General features: G+C 46.9%; 1 long non-coding RNA gene across 1 annotated transcript in view; it reads left to right on the plus strand.

Moving 5' to 3' along the window:
* Window positions 1-463: 463 nt before the first annotated feature.
* Window positions 464-14,988, plus strand: part of LOC146188628 (uncharacterized) — a 36,410-nt gene continuing 21,885 nt past the window's right edge. The window contains exon 1 of the long non-coding RNA XR_014707248.1: window positions 464-548. This is a non-coding gene — a long non-coding RNA (uncharacterized LOC146188628). The remainder of the gene's footprint in view (window positions 549-14,988) is intronic.

Below are 14,988 nucleotides of genomic sequence, written 5' to 3' on the forward strand. Positions count from 1 at the left end.
GTCATACAGTATGAGTATTAGAAGGTCCAAAATTTAAAACCTTAAGCTAGGTTGAGCTTTACATACTCTGCCGCATGTGTTGGCATTTTGCAACACAAACGCAGCAACGAAGATTTATAGACACACTAGCGTTGGTGGCAACGATTGCTTTTGCGTGCCAGAGAATGAAGGGCGTGAAAGTGTGATTAACGGTTGGATAAACATACTGTGAACCAAAAAGGGATCAGTAAATTTTAACGCACAATAAATAGTGTATTTTCTTTTTTATTCGAGAGCACAATGAATCCATACAAAGGACTATATTTCGTTTTCTCCTGTGCAAGTAGTGCTTTGATGCAGGCTTCCAGGTGCTTTTGTAAATACTTCAAAATAGTCGTGATGCCTTCTTGAATAAATTCCCTCGAAACATTGTGCAGAGAAAGGAATAAAAAAACTGTTAAATTTGTGATCGAAAGAATATGCTTTTGTTTCCAGCATGTTCCACACAACGAAGATCAACGAACTGGTATTCTGAGAATTTGATGCCTGAACTTCCATTTCCCAACAAGGTAAGCAAAATTGCCTAAAAACACTCGAGGGTTTTCCTCCCGCCTTAGGCCTTGACATAGTGACCGAGTATTGCTGTATCTGTCATTCAATGTTTCTTGCTTTCCCTGAGCATGTTGCCTTTCAGGATCAGCTCTCAATGTGTCTCGCCTCTGAGTTTTCCCTCTTTTTGAACAGGACCAGCTTCAACTCCCCAGCGCCTAAATTTTGTCAAAATATTACGCACGTGGTGAAATGGTGTTTTTTATGATGTGCTGGTTCAAAACCGTCACTGATGATTTTGGTGATCTCTGTTCCTTAGTACATTTTTCACTGCAGGTGGCTGTCAGAAAAAAAAAAACATTTAGTGTAACACTTTTTTTTACTAGTATAACTGCTATAGAAAAAAGCAACGCAAAACGGAATGAACCCTGATGTAGAAGCGAGGTAAATAATTTATTCTTGTCACCTTTCATTTCGACAGAGTGGGCTCTATCTTTATTATAAGCAGTCATTTGGTTCCTATGTTCAGGAAAATTCTAAGTAGTGTTAATAAATCTCATTTATGACCTCTCTCGCAATTGCTGGAAATTTCTAGGTGTACTGTACTCTTTTTGATTTTTTTTTACATCCAGGTCCATAGGTAAGTTGATAACTTTGTGCTAGGTGCGGTACGGTTGTTTCTTATAATGCTGTGCTTGCTTTGCTAAAGAAAGCGCTTCTGGTTCAGGGTTTTTTATACAATGCTTTTATTTTTTATGCATCAAAACACAGCAAGACACGCAAAGTAGCATTATATTCTTAGTTGAACAGTTCATATTTTTCATTGGGACCAATTTTCCTAAAAGCCAGTCATCAGGAACTCATCTATCATTGCTAGAATATTTCTTTTTAACGTAATTATCGAGTAATGAGCTATAGGCACCAATAAACAAATGAACGTGCTAAGCACACCTCATTTTTGTCAACGACTAAAGAGCGATGGCTGCTTGTAATGACTGTTTATCGGTGCTCTGTTGTTGTGTACGCTTGACAGTAAGATCAATAATCCTTCTATGTCAATATGCGGATTCCACTTTGGAGACTCTTTTTTTCCAAGACTTCAGCAATATGAGAGGGACTGACCTTTAATTGAGGCTTTTATTGTTCAGTGCAATTTGATATTTACTAAGGTTCAAATCAATTCAACTCGGAACAGTTCACGCGTTTTAGGCTTTTTCTGCGCTTTTAATTTTTGGTCTGTCATTAATACCGAGAATATATATTCACTTTCTACCCAGAATTTATGCAATTTGTGTTCTTGCTTAGTGCAGAGAAAGCTTCATCTGTTTTTTATCTTTTCATCTTAAATAAAAATATCCTGTTGTCATTTTATATTTTTAGGAAGTGCTTTATTCTTATGTGCAAGCCGGTTTAGTAGGATCGGAGCTAGGATGAAGGGAAGGGGTGCGCTCGATTGCGTATATATGGCTTAGCTATGTTGCAAATTCTATAGTACAACTTCTACAATAGGGCTTTCCTCCTCTAAGGTAAGACAAAAATATCTTCTTTTCTCCCCCTGGTCACTGAAAGAGTACGTTAAGACAAATAAGGAACCAGTCTTTTCCCCTTATATTTACAATAACTGTCGTATACGTAAACGTATGCCGTTTTTGCGTTTCAAATATGCTTTCGTAAGTGCAGACGCTTTTATCTCTTTTTATTTGAGCTAAGAGTTTAATTTCGGGTCTTTCATAATACATAGGGAGATTTCTTTATTTGAAATAACATTTTCGCACATAGGTTTGCGTTCAAAACATGCAAGATATCTTTAAAAAAAATCATTGCATTAATTTACACCATTATTTTGCCGAGCTTCTAGGTACCAAGCACAGAACGCATTGTTTTCTTTTTAGTTAATCCGAATTGGTTCCTAAACACCCGTCAATAAACTGGTAGCACTTAAGCATCTGAACGAAGCACACTCCCGAGAAACTAAAAAAGAATGAGAGGTCCCCTTTGAGTACTACATAGGCGCCCTGCTTGAGTGTCGCCTTGGTTACGGCACTCGACTGCTGTGCCGGAGGATGCGGGATCAAATCCCTGCCTCGGAGGCCGCTTTTCGATGGAGGCGAAATGCGAGGCATCCGTGTTATGTGCGATGTCAGTGCACGTTAAAGAACCCCTGGTGGTCGAAATTTTCGGAGTCCTTCACTATGGCGTCTCTCACAGCCTGAGTCGCTGTGGGACGTTGAACCTCACAAACCAAACTAAACCTATTCTGGATAGGCGAGTACCAATTGCTATCATGCCGTAATTGTTGCACTCATTTTTTTAGCAGGAAAAGCTGCATTAGGAAAACTATTTTTGTTTGTGGCTGCTTGTGTGATAAAAGCGAAGCTCAGGCGAATATGATCGAACGCACACATATGAGTCACGATATAGTGTTGCAGTCCACATGAGCAGGAAAACCTTGGCAGAGTGATTCGATGACAATGAACTTTACTCCTCGAGATATTGCCGTCGTTAGCTCACATAAAATTGACGGGTGCTGATCGGTGGGCGGGGTTCGTGAAGTAGTGAGAAATCAGAACACCAAGCTTGCAGGTGCCCCATCACTTGACATGTTTTCTGGTTCCTTGACGCAGCCGTCACGGTAGCGCGCCCCAAGGCTCAGTTGCGCTTGATTTAGTGCATGCGTGTTTAGACTTAATGGCCGATAAGAATACGAAGAGCCTTATGAAACCATTGCTGCCAATATTTCAAGCCGCAATGAAAGACGCGAGTAGATATTGGGGGGACACGCTTCAAATAATTTTGAGCACGCTTTACAAAGTTCTGGCGAAGTGAATAGAAAAACATTTATCGCTATATTAAAATTTTTAGAATAATTGCACAGCTTCAGAAACAACTATCAATTGAGTGCGGAGTAGTGGCAATAATAAAAATTTGGTTAATGTATTCTACACATGTGTAGACTTCTCGTGCTACCACCCATAGTACCACTGGGGTCTTTTCTTCACAAATTCTTGTTCTTAACAAAATGAAAACCGAAGGCACAAGCATTACTCACAGGTAGTAAATTAGACTAAACCAACCCAAGGATAAAGCATGGGTGCAATACAGCTGAATAAAAGGAAGAGGAGTATTCAATTCACGTTTAGGAAGTATTGAATCTCTGTCGTTTGTTATGGCCCTTATGTTTGGCATGTAAAGGTGCTTCTTTTCTTTTCTTAAATGTGCAATTTAGATGCAACCTCGAGCACTTGCGTTTACTTGAGATGGCACGCAGTACTGGACTCCGTAAACAGCTGTTTGAAAGGAAGGTACACAATGTTAGATCCGCTCTTTAAATCCCACTGTGCATCTACGCGAGAATGTTCTCTATCTGAAAGATCGCAACAACTGTACGCGAAATTCATAGGTCGTGGGTTCGGATCGCAATGCCTGCAGAAGGTGTTCTGGTCCACAGCTTTCTAATCACATATCTTCCAGTGGACTGATGAAAAAACAGTCCACCTACTAACCACGTCAAGGGAACAAAAAGAATACTCTACTTCCTCCCTTGTTTCGGCGACCCTTGACTCGCTTTGAGTGCGCCAAGGCGATTCGTCCTTTCCTTTCGTACTGGTTTTCAGAGGTGGCCTCGCCTTCCCCGGCCTAGCCTAAAATTGTAGGATCGACCCCGGGTTCATCACCAGCATTTTGATGGAAGTGACGTGATGCCTTAAGAGCCACCAAGACCAAAACAGATGTGTACGTTGTCCACAGACAATTGCGTTCTAATTAGGAAGATGCTACTCCAAGGAGCTCTTTTCAATACAAAAAAGGAAATATTTTAACTGAGTGCGCAGGATCATTAGGCTGGTTTTAGGCTTGGCTTACAAATACAGAAGGGCATAGCTCCGTACCACAATTTTCTCTATTTCGCTCATAAAGCGTCAATCGGTACCACCGGTATGATTCCTTCGCAAAGTACAGCCGCCGACGTTTTTAACAATATCGAGCGTTGCGTCTCTAACTTCAAAACGTAGAATGCTTTTCTCAATTTAGCAGGTTCCTGATTTGTACATAAATTTAACGCATGGATTAGTAACAAATGGCTTTTTTACTAAAATAACAAATTACAGTTTTGCTTTAATCTGTCAGAATTAACTGAAGTGCAGGAATTGGATGAAAACTGGAAGTGCCGGCAAATTTACTTTGGTAAGTTATTTTAGAGCAGATGCTTCGCAAGAACAATTGCGATGTATTCTGCTTGCTTGGTTTAGATCGCACCAGCGATGCGTATTTTAGATAATTTTTGAGTGAATCAGACAACGGAATGACAGGCTCTTACGTTTAAGTACCAATTCGTGCGGTAAATTATAGTAACGAGTTCGCAAGCGGCGTAGTTTAAAAAATTGGGCATCTCAAAATAACGGCTTGAGGGGCTAGTTGGTGCTTCATCTTATTCAGAAATGTGGCGCACCAAACACAAACACAAGAGAAGATACAAAACACACGCGCGTGTGTTGTGTATCTGCTCTTGTGTTTGTGTTTGTTGCGCCACATTTCTGAATAAAAAATTGGGCATTTGTATATGAAGGCTTATAGTTGGTGGCTCGTATTAGATATTGCCACACCACTGACCATCTTCTGGCGCCACCAAGTGGCCGAATGTCTTGGCACGTGGCTAAGCGTCTTCCTCGTCTCTCTCGAGTTTTAGCTTGATTAAAAAGGGCCAGCTCGGTTGTTGTGCTGCTTGCTACGTGTGTTGGTGACATTTGGTGGATTGTGCAGGATAAGATCCCATGTACGTTGCCCCCGAGGACGTCAGTGACGCTGCTCATCAACGCGTGGACGCGACTCCTGTCCATAAAGCCAGCCGTCGCCTGCGAGGCCTACAACCTGAGTTTGAACCGCTGTCCACCCCGCTACGAACCATGACATCCACGACAAGCAGCCAGACAAGCCAGCCTTCCAGCAACGCCCCACCGTTCGTCCTTCTCGCACCGCGATCACCGCCAACATTTCATGGTGACCGGTTAGAGGATGTGGAAGACTGGTTGGCCAGTTTTGACCGTGTGGCTGCATTTAACCAATGGGACGACGAGCGAAAACTAATGAATGTGTACTTCGCGCTGCAAGACTCGGCCAAGACGTGGTTCGAGAACCACGAGGCGTCCTTTGTCAACTGGGCAGCCTTTCGCCGTGAGTTACTTACAACATTCAGCTCGAGTGCGCGCAAAGAAAATGCAGAGATTGCGATTCGTTCAAGGTCTCAACAGTCAAATGAGAGTGTGGCCATGTTTGTCGAGGACATGACGCAGCTTTTCAATCGGGCCGACCCTACCATGCCTGAGGCAGCGAAGGTACGGCACCTCATGCGCGGGGTGAAGGAGCAGTTGTTCGCTGGCCTCATTCGCGACCCCCCAAGAACTGTCGCTGATTTCGCAAGAGAAGCTACCAGCATGGAACGTTCCCTGCAGGAACGGAGTACCCAATACGGCCGCCAGGCAAGCGTAGCGGCCACACCCTGCTGCGCGTCCGTGCCAGCAGCCAGGGACGAGGCATTGCGGGAGCTTGTGAGGAGCATTGTCCGCGAAGAGCTGCAAAACCTCCATTTGAATGCTCCCTCTGCAAATAATTATTCTACCGTGGACATCATCCGTGATGAAATTCGGCGAGCGGTGCAGCCACCACCACCACCAGCACCACAACCGGAGTCATGCATCATGACTTATAGTGATGTCTTACGACGACCTGCTCCCGAGCCAAATCCATTCCGTCCCGTTGTCGGACCACCGCCACGCTACATGCGCCCCGTCGAGCAGCAACAAGATCTGCGCCCCGTCGAGCCACAGCAATACCAGCGTCCCGCTATTAGCAAGGCGCACTTGTGGCGCACGCCCAACAGACGGCCGCTCTGTTATCACTGCGGCGAACCTGGTCACATTCTTCGCAATTGCCCATACCGGAGAATGGGCTTGAGAGGATTCCCACCAAACGCGCCTCGACCGCGCTATGGCGAAAGGCCACAGGAGATTGAGGAGTACCTGGCTGCTAACGAGATGCAGCCAACGTCACCACAACGGCGGTCGCGATCGACATCTCCGAAGCGTTTTGCTTCGCCCAGTCGGTACTCTTCCTCTGGGCAATTCAGAGGCACGTCCCCTCACCGGGAAAACTAAACACGGCGACCTCCGGGGGTGGGGCCGCCGCTACGTTTCAGATTAAACAGCCTCCACCCGACGATTTGACGCGACGGCCCGAGCGGCGACGACCCGATCCGACGAACTTACCGACGTGCTGCGAACGCATTGTTTCCGGGGAAATTTTTGTAACCGCCGACAGTTGTGATGTGACCGCACTTGTGGATACCGGCGCCGATTTCTCCGTCATGAGCAGCCAGCTAGCCACGGCACTCCGTAAGGTTCTAACGCCTTGGTCTGGGCCAATGATGCGTACCGCCGGTGGTCATGTAATGTCGCCGATTGGCATATGCACTTGCCGCATAGAGATCTGCGGTTTTACTTTCACTGGCACATTTGCCGTATTACAAGAGTGCTGCAAAGATCTGATTCTCGGCATGGATTTTCTTCAAGAGTATGGTGCTGTTATAGACCTTCGGGAGCAGCTCATGGTATCGTTTTCAACCAAGCGAGCCGTTGATAGCAACACGGACTTCCTTAAAACGATGTTGCGCGTCTGTGACGACCACATAACGATCCCTCCGCGTGCGAGCAAGTTCGTCACAGTCGAATGTGATCACAGCACTGGCACGTGTGGCATTGCTGAAGCTAACATGTCACTGCTTCTAACTCGACAAGTTTGTGTAGCTCGGGGCCTTGTCGAACTTGTCCGTGGCCAAGCCAACGTGCTAGTGACAAACTTCACATGTGAACCCCAACATTTGACGGCGAACACGACGGTCGCTTAGTTTGAAGAACTTAGAGAATGTACAGGCCAGTACGCTTTATCCAACACGTCAGACCCCGACAATGCGACGCCTACAGCCATTCAGACTGATGTGAACCCGAACCTCTTGCCCAGTGAGAAACGCTGCATAGAGAATCTTGTCAATTCGTTTCGAGATTGTTTTGCATCAACCTCCAAGGTCCGACAGACGCCACTAACGAAGCACCGAATTATAGTTGCCAATGACCAACGTCCACTATGTCAGCGTCCTTACCGGGTGTCTTCAAAAGAACGTGATGCCATCCGCCGCCAAGTAACAGAAATGCTCCAGGACGACGTTATCCAACCGTCGACGAGCCCCTGGGCTTCGCCTGTTGTCCTCGTCGCAAAGAAGGATGAAACATTGAGGTTTTGCGTGGATTACAGACGCCTCAACAACGTCACGAAAAAGGATGTGTACCCCCTGCCACGCATAGACGATTCCCTCGATCGCCTTCGCCATGCCACTTACTTTTCATCCCTTGACCTCCGCAGTGGATATTGGCAAATAGAGGTTGACGAGCGAGACCGTGAGAAGACCGCTTTTATTACGCCGGACGGTTTGTATGAATTTAAAGTGCTCCCGTTTGGCCTGTGTTCGGCCCCTGCCACATTTCAGCGAATGATGGACACTGTACTCTCTGGTCTGAAGTGGCAGTCATGCCTCGTATATCTCGACGACGTTGTGATTTTCTCGGACACGTTCGACGAGCACCTGAAACGTTTGCGCGCTGTCTTCGAGGCCATCCGATCTGCCGGTCTCTCTCTAAAACCCGAAAAATGCCACTTTGCTTTTAACGAGCTGAAATTTCTCGGCCACATTGTCAGCGCTCGAGGTGTTAGCCCAGATCCAGAGAAGACGGCCGCTGTCTCTTCATTCCCCAAACCAGCGGATAAACGAAGTTTGCGTCGATTTCTCGGCCTCTGCGCGTACTATCGTCGTTTTGTTAACAATTTCTCCAAGATCGCTGAGCCCCTGACCCGCCTGACAAAAGACGCCGAGCCGTTCTTTTGGGGCCCCGACCAGGAAAATGCTTTCACGGAACTCAAGTCCCGTCTCCAATGTACGCCAATACTTGGCCACTTCGACGAAGAGGCCGACACGGAACTGCACACGGATGCCAGTAACGTTGGCCTCGGTGCGGTCCTTGTTCAGTGGCAGGACGGTGCAGAACGTGTCATTGCTTACGCCAGTCGCACTTTGTCCCGTTCAGAAGTTAATTATTCAACTACCGAAAAGGAGTGCCTCGCTGTTGTGTGGGCAGTCATGAAATTTCGTCCGTATTTGTACGGTTGTCCGTTTCGTGTAGTGAGCGACCATCACTCTCTGTGTTGGCTGGCAAACCTGAAAGATCCATCGGGTCGGCTTGCTCGATGGAGCCTTCGGTTGCAAGAATTTGACGTTACAATCGTGCACAAGTCCGGCAAGAAACACAGTGATGCTGACTGTCTGTCCCGCGCCCCTACTCCCTGCCACGCGGACGGGTCCGACGACGATTCCGTTTTCCTCGGTGTTATCGCGACGTCCACCTTATCCCGAAAGCAGCGGGCTGACTCTGAACTTTTGCCCCTCATTGAATACCTCGAAGGCACCGTGTCATCTCCTCCTCAGCTCTTCAGGCGCGGACTGTCGTCATTTTGCCTGCGTGATGGTGTGCTCTACAAGAAGAACTACGGTCCAACAGAAACTGCTTATCTGCTTGTAGTACCCACAACGCTACATGACGAAGTTCTTCGTGCGTGCCACGATGACCTTTCTTCCGGCCATCTCGGGTTTTCTCGCACATTGGCACGGATACGCCGAAAGTACTACTGGCCCAGGCTAGCTGCCGTTGTGCACCGCTACGTCCGTACCTGTCGTGAGTGCCAGCGGCGAAAAACACCACCCATTAAACCAGCTGGGCTCTTACAGCCTATCGATCCCCCGAAATTCCCATTTCAAAAGGTCGGCATGGACTTACTGGGCCCATTTCCGAAGTCCTCCATGGGTAACAGGTATATAGCGGTTGCCACTGACTACCTTAGCCGCTACTGTGAGACCAAGGCCATTCCCCGTGGTACCGCAGATGAAGTTGCGCATTTCTTCATTCACAACATTGTACTCCGTCATGGTGCGCCAACAGTCGTCTTAACTGACAGAGGAACCTCGTTTACGTCGGCACTCACGAGTGAGGTACTTCGACTCAGTGGCACCACCCACCGCAAGACAACAGCCTATCATCCTCAAACTAATGGACTGACTGAGCGGCTTAACAAGACAATTGCCGATATGATTTCTATGTATGTAGACGACGATCATGGGAACTGGGACCGAATTTTGCCGTACATCACGTTCGCATACAACACTGCACTCCAGGAAACAACACGCTTCACTCCATTTCATTTGGTTCATGGACGCGAACCCTTGACTATGCTGGATGCTATGCTTCTTCCAGATTCTGCTCCCTCCACTGTCGTGGGGGCTGATGAATTTATTCGTGACGCAGAAGCTGCACGCCAGCTTGCCCGACAGCGAATTCGGCACCAACAAGTACACGACGCCCAGCGTTACAACCTGCGACACCGAGAGGTCACTTACACGCCCGGCGACCAAGTCTGGGTATGGAGCCCAATACGGTGGCGAGGGCGCTCTGAAAAGCTTCTGCGGCGATACTTTGGACCTTATGAGGTGCTCCGCCGCCTCAGCGCGGTGAACTACGAGGTGCTACCACAAGGCACTGTACGCTCCTCTCGGCAGCCGAAATCTGAAATAGTTCACGTTGCAAGAATGAAGCCATACTACAATCGTTAAACCATTTCAGGGTCCAAACCAGAGCCAGAGACTTTCCCCTATAACTTGTCCCGCTTTTCGACTATTCCCCTACGCTTGCGGCATCGGGTCGATGCCCCTTCGAAGGGGGGCAATGCCACACCACTGACCATCTTCTGGCGCCACCAAGTGGCCGAATGTCTTGGCACGTGGCTATACGTCTTCCTCGTCTCTCTCGAGTTTTCGCTTGATTAAAAAGGGCCAGCTCGGTTGTTGTGCTGCTTGCTACGTGTGTTGGTGACAATATGAATAAACTTTCTCTTGGTAGTGTTGTTGGCCATCCAGTATATGTGGCATCAATGACAGTGCGAAGGGCACATATGCAACGTGGTCGTTAAGACTAAGCTTCGAATAATCGAAGGTGTCTCTTGGAAGAAGGCAGCAGAGCAGGTAACACCAACACAAAGCACAGGAGGTACACACACGCACGCAAGGACAACGCTGCGCATTTGCGCATTGAAGGACGCAGCGTAGTCCTTGTGTTCGTGCGTGTGCCTTTTGTGCTTTGTGTTGGTGTTACCTGCTCTGCTGCCTTCATCCAAGAGATGTGTGACAAACTAGCTCATCATTCGACTCTATTATTAATCGAAGGTGTACCTGACACTTCGTCAATTTATTGAATTACATGCCGCTGTGAGAATCGCGTGCGCCCGTTCACGTCGTAGGTAAAAGCGTCGCTTATATTAGAGGGTGACGTTTAATATCTTCGCACATCTTAATTTCCAATAGATAGGTGGCAGGGCATCGTCTGCAAATAATGTGCATTGGGCCAGTCAAATAATGCGCATGGAACACGTCAAGACTGGAGCCTACCAATAATCACTAGAAAGTCGGCGATATTCTATTACAGATTTGCTATACCGGTGTGTTGTTTTACCTGAACCATCAGGATACGGGCGGAGCTCTCATTGAGGGTTTCCTTCTATGAGCCAGCTTCCCTGGAATCTAAGGAAAATGCGGCCCCGGGTTGTAGAAAAAAATTTGTTGAGAGCTGTCAAATAACATGGCTAGATTAAAAATAAACTCAACAATGACAAACCACGTTGCGTTCACGGCAGGACTCGAACCACATTCCATCCACGCCTCAGTCGAGTAAGCTAACCAGTACACTAGGTTGGACTTGTTTTTTGTTTTTTAGCACTTTACAACTGAAAACAAATTCCGAACTGCAAATTCCTCAAACCACCGGGTTGCATACTATAAGCCCGCCATGCCTCAGCATTTCCCCACTATCGCGAATTTCAAAAGTCTGCAAGGCACACACACACACACACACGATCATCAATGTACGGGTAGCTACAGATTGGTGGCTATGCCAGCGGATCATATAATTTGTGCATCAAAGCGCACTCCACTAGGAACACAGATTTGCTGTACGCCCAGCGTCTGGAGAGTGGTTAAATTCTTTTTTTTTGATACTTAACTGTGCTGATTCGCATTTTGCATGTTTTCCTCAAGTACAGAGACTGCAGTTGTAGTTAGCTGATCTCCCTTTAACCACACAAAACATTTTCCCGGCGACAGATTTTTTTTTCAGGCAAATCCCAGTTGGCGCACATTGCCAAAAGTTATTTTGCAATATATGTGTAGTAGCAGTAGGTCGCGATTTATGACCACTGAAGTAATCAACTCTTCTTCTGACCGGATAGCGTCTGATCATTGCGCAGGCGTTCACAGACCATTTTCACAGTTATAATCCCTAGCTCCCAGCTTTAAGCGGAGCATTTGCAATGAGTTTGTAGAAGATTTCAGTGCATTACTGTCTATTTCATTCCATGGTGTCCGCGAAGCCATGTGTCTGTTGAAATCCAAATTGTCTGTTGGCCATAACGGCGGGCCGTCTTTTATTCTAAAAGGTTGCACTATGTTCTTTATTGATGTGCTGGCGTACATTTGTATTCCATGCTTATCGCATATGGTATTCCCGGAGAAGAGTGATTATTTCTGAGCATAAAGGTAACACCTCTCTTGATGTTAAGAACTAGCGACTGGTTTCTTTTCCACCTTCGCGAAAACATTTGAGACATGTCCTCCGAAAGCCACTTGCTTTCTAGTTCGAGAAAAATATATCTAATTTATACATGACTTTGCGAAAGGAAGATCGATTGAATCTAACTAAATTGGTGTCCTTTCTCGATCATGCAACTCCAGTAGTTGCGATGGGAGGACAAGTTGACTGTATATATTTCGATCTTTCTAATTCGTCTGATTTGGTAAATCACTCCTTACTGATTGAAAAGGTTAGTGCCTACGGGGTACGTGTTTGCTTTTTTGTTTAATATTTTTTTTAGCGACTTGTCCACTACTATCAAAATGGAACATATGTATCAATATGCAGATAATGTGAAGTTTTTTTATGCCTGTTCCTGATTTAGAAGGATATGCAGCGTTACAAGAAGATATTTGTAATGTTGAAAAATGGTGCACTAGAACTGGTCTCATTTAAACCCGCCCAAGAATAAAGTTGCTTCATTTACAAGGAAGCACGATGCTGTATACTTTTGTTATTCTGTTGGCGATGAAAGACTGAAGAAAGAGAAGAGAATTCGGGATCTCGGTGTTTACGTTGCCTCATGCTTGAGATTTGATGAACATGCTAACTACATTATTAATTCTACTTCCTGGGTATGTGAGTTCATTGTAAGGAATACACGCGGATTCAGTGGTACCCATTGTATGATGCGATTGTTTTCTTCACTGGTGCTCCGAAAGCTTGAATTTGTTGAATTTGCTTCTGTTATTTGGTACTGGAAGAAAAAAAATTTTAAATGTTCAACGTCGTTTCGCAGGCATGTATTATGAGGGATACCTCGGCCGACGTTAATATTATGAGTATACACGTATTCCTTAAAGTGCAACCTCGAAAACCTCTCAGCTATGAGAGAGAAACCGGATCTGATATTCTTTTATAACTTTATACACGCTCAAATAGACTTCTCACACATCTTGAAAGCAGTATGTTTCAATTCACAAAAAACAACAACGCTTCGCTACCATTATGTTTTTTCTGTCAAAACAGTTTGCAGGAGTAACTGGGTCATACGACTACAATTGGTGTTTAACAGTTTAGCTAACCGTGATGATGATAATGTTGTTGACATTTTTGCATTCACGCTAGGTGAATTCAAATTCTTTTTCTAGTTTGACTGTATATTGTATTGTGCACTCTAAACCAAGGCATTTGCTATTCATGGGAGTTAAGTTTGCTGGCTTCGCACAGAAGCGAGATTCGGAAGGGGCGACCAAGGTCAAGGGGCAGCTTGACGCGGGCTGACTTATGACGGTCGCGCAGGTGACCGCTTCTCGGAAGTAAGCCCAAAACACATGGCAGCGGGCGACGCTGCCGGCCCTGTCCGTCCCGTGCCGCGAGGGAGGCAGAGCAGTACAAGTAGAAGGCGCAGCGTAAGCGCGTGGTTGTGGGTTCGGCGTTTGTCTCCCGCTTCGAATGGAGAGGGCACAGAGGCCATAAATCCCGAAACGAGGCGTAACACGGTCCTGGGGAGAACGCGCGGCAGAGGGAGTCGCTGTTGACATGTCTTCCCGGGAAGACGCCTCTGTGTCCCTTTGAATCCGCCGCCCGCGCGCCACCGACCAAGAGCAGGGATCGGAATGTGTGGGCCTGAGGTTTGCGTGTGTGTGTTTATATGTGTGTGTGTTTTCGAAAGTGTAACCGTCGACGGCGTTCCTTTGACCTCGGCGGCTGCGTTTCGATGGAGGCGAAACGAAGCGACGTCCGTGTGCTGTGCGATGTCAGTGCACGTTAAAGATCCCCAGGTGGTCGAAATTACTCCGTGGCCCTCCACTACGGCTCCTCTTTCTCTCTATCTACTTTCTCTCCCACCTTCCTCCCTTCCCTTACGGCGCGGTTCAGGTGTCCACAGCTACAAGTGTGACAGATACTGCGCCTTTCCCTTCCTGTGAACCAATCAACCAACCAACCAACGGCGTTCGTCTTTGCGACTGCTTGGTGCCGCTTGCGTGGGAGGGTTTTGGAGAGGGAGTAAATCGCAGATGTATGTGTTTGTGTGCGCAACCACTCGGCGCTTAGTGCGTGCTTTGAACTGATTTATTTATAGGAAAGGAAAGGCACGTTAACTGTCTCACTTGTTTTCTGTGGACACCACAACCGCGCCATGAGGGAAGGGAGGAAGATGGGAAGTGAAAGTGGAAAGAGAGAAGAGGAGCTGTAGTGGAGGGCTACGGAGTAATTTCCACCACCTGGGGATCTTTAATGTGCGCTGTTGTGTTTGTATGACTTAACATGCATAGGAGAGGGGTATATGCGGCACAGTGATTGGCCAGCCCATTTTGAAGCACTGCTCGTTATTCGCCACAGAGTGACTAGTCGTTGATTGGTCAACGAACTAGATTCGAATTTTGAGCGCTAAGGAAGGAGCGTTGAGACAGTTGGGCTCGGAGCATAGTGGGGCTCAGGCGAGAGTCGAGGACAGACGGGTTGTTCGAGGAGAGTGGCTAGGCTGACGGAGGTTTCAAGGGACTCCGGCCTAAAGTATAGCAGGAGGCCAAGGCCTGATCCTGATAGCCTCTGATAGTTCAGCAGTTGCAGTTAGCCCTCTATGTTTGATGTCGCACCCGACGACATTATTGTAAATACGTTGTATAAAAAGTGTAAATAAGTGTGTTCAGTCGAGAAGGGAAGCCCTCATCTCCGCACCGCAATGTGTCGCTGAGCCACGGACGCAGCGGTGGTCACCAAGACCGCTCTGTACGAGCGA

The sequence above is a fragment of the Amblyomma maculatum genome, chromosome 5 (genome assembly GCF_055883805.1).
Source record: "Amblyomma maculatum isolate TAMU_Amacu chromosome 5, ASM5588380v1, whole genome shotgun sequence".
In the NCBI taxonomy this organism is placed as follows: domain Eukaryota; kingdom Metazoa; phylum Arthropoda; class Arachnida; order Ixodida; family Ixodidae; genus Amblyomma; species Amblyomma maculatum.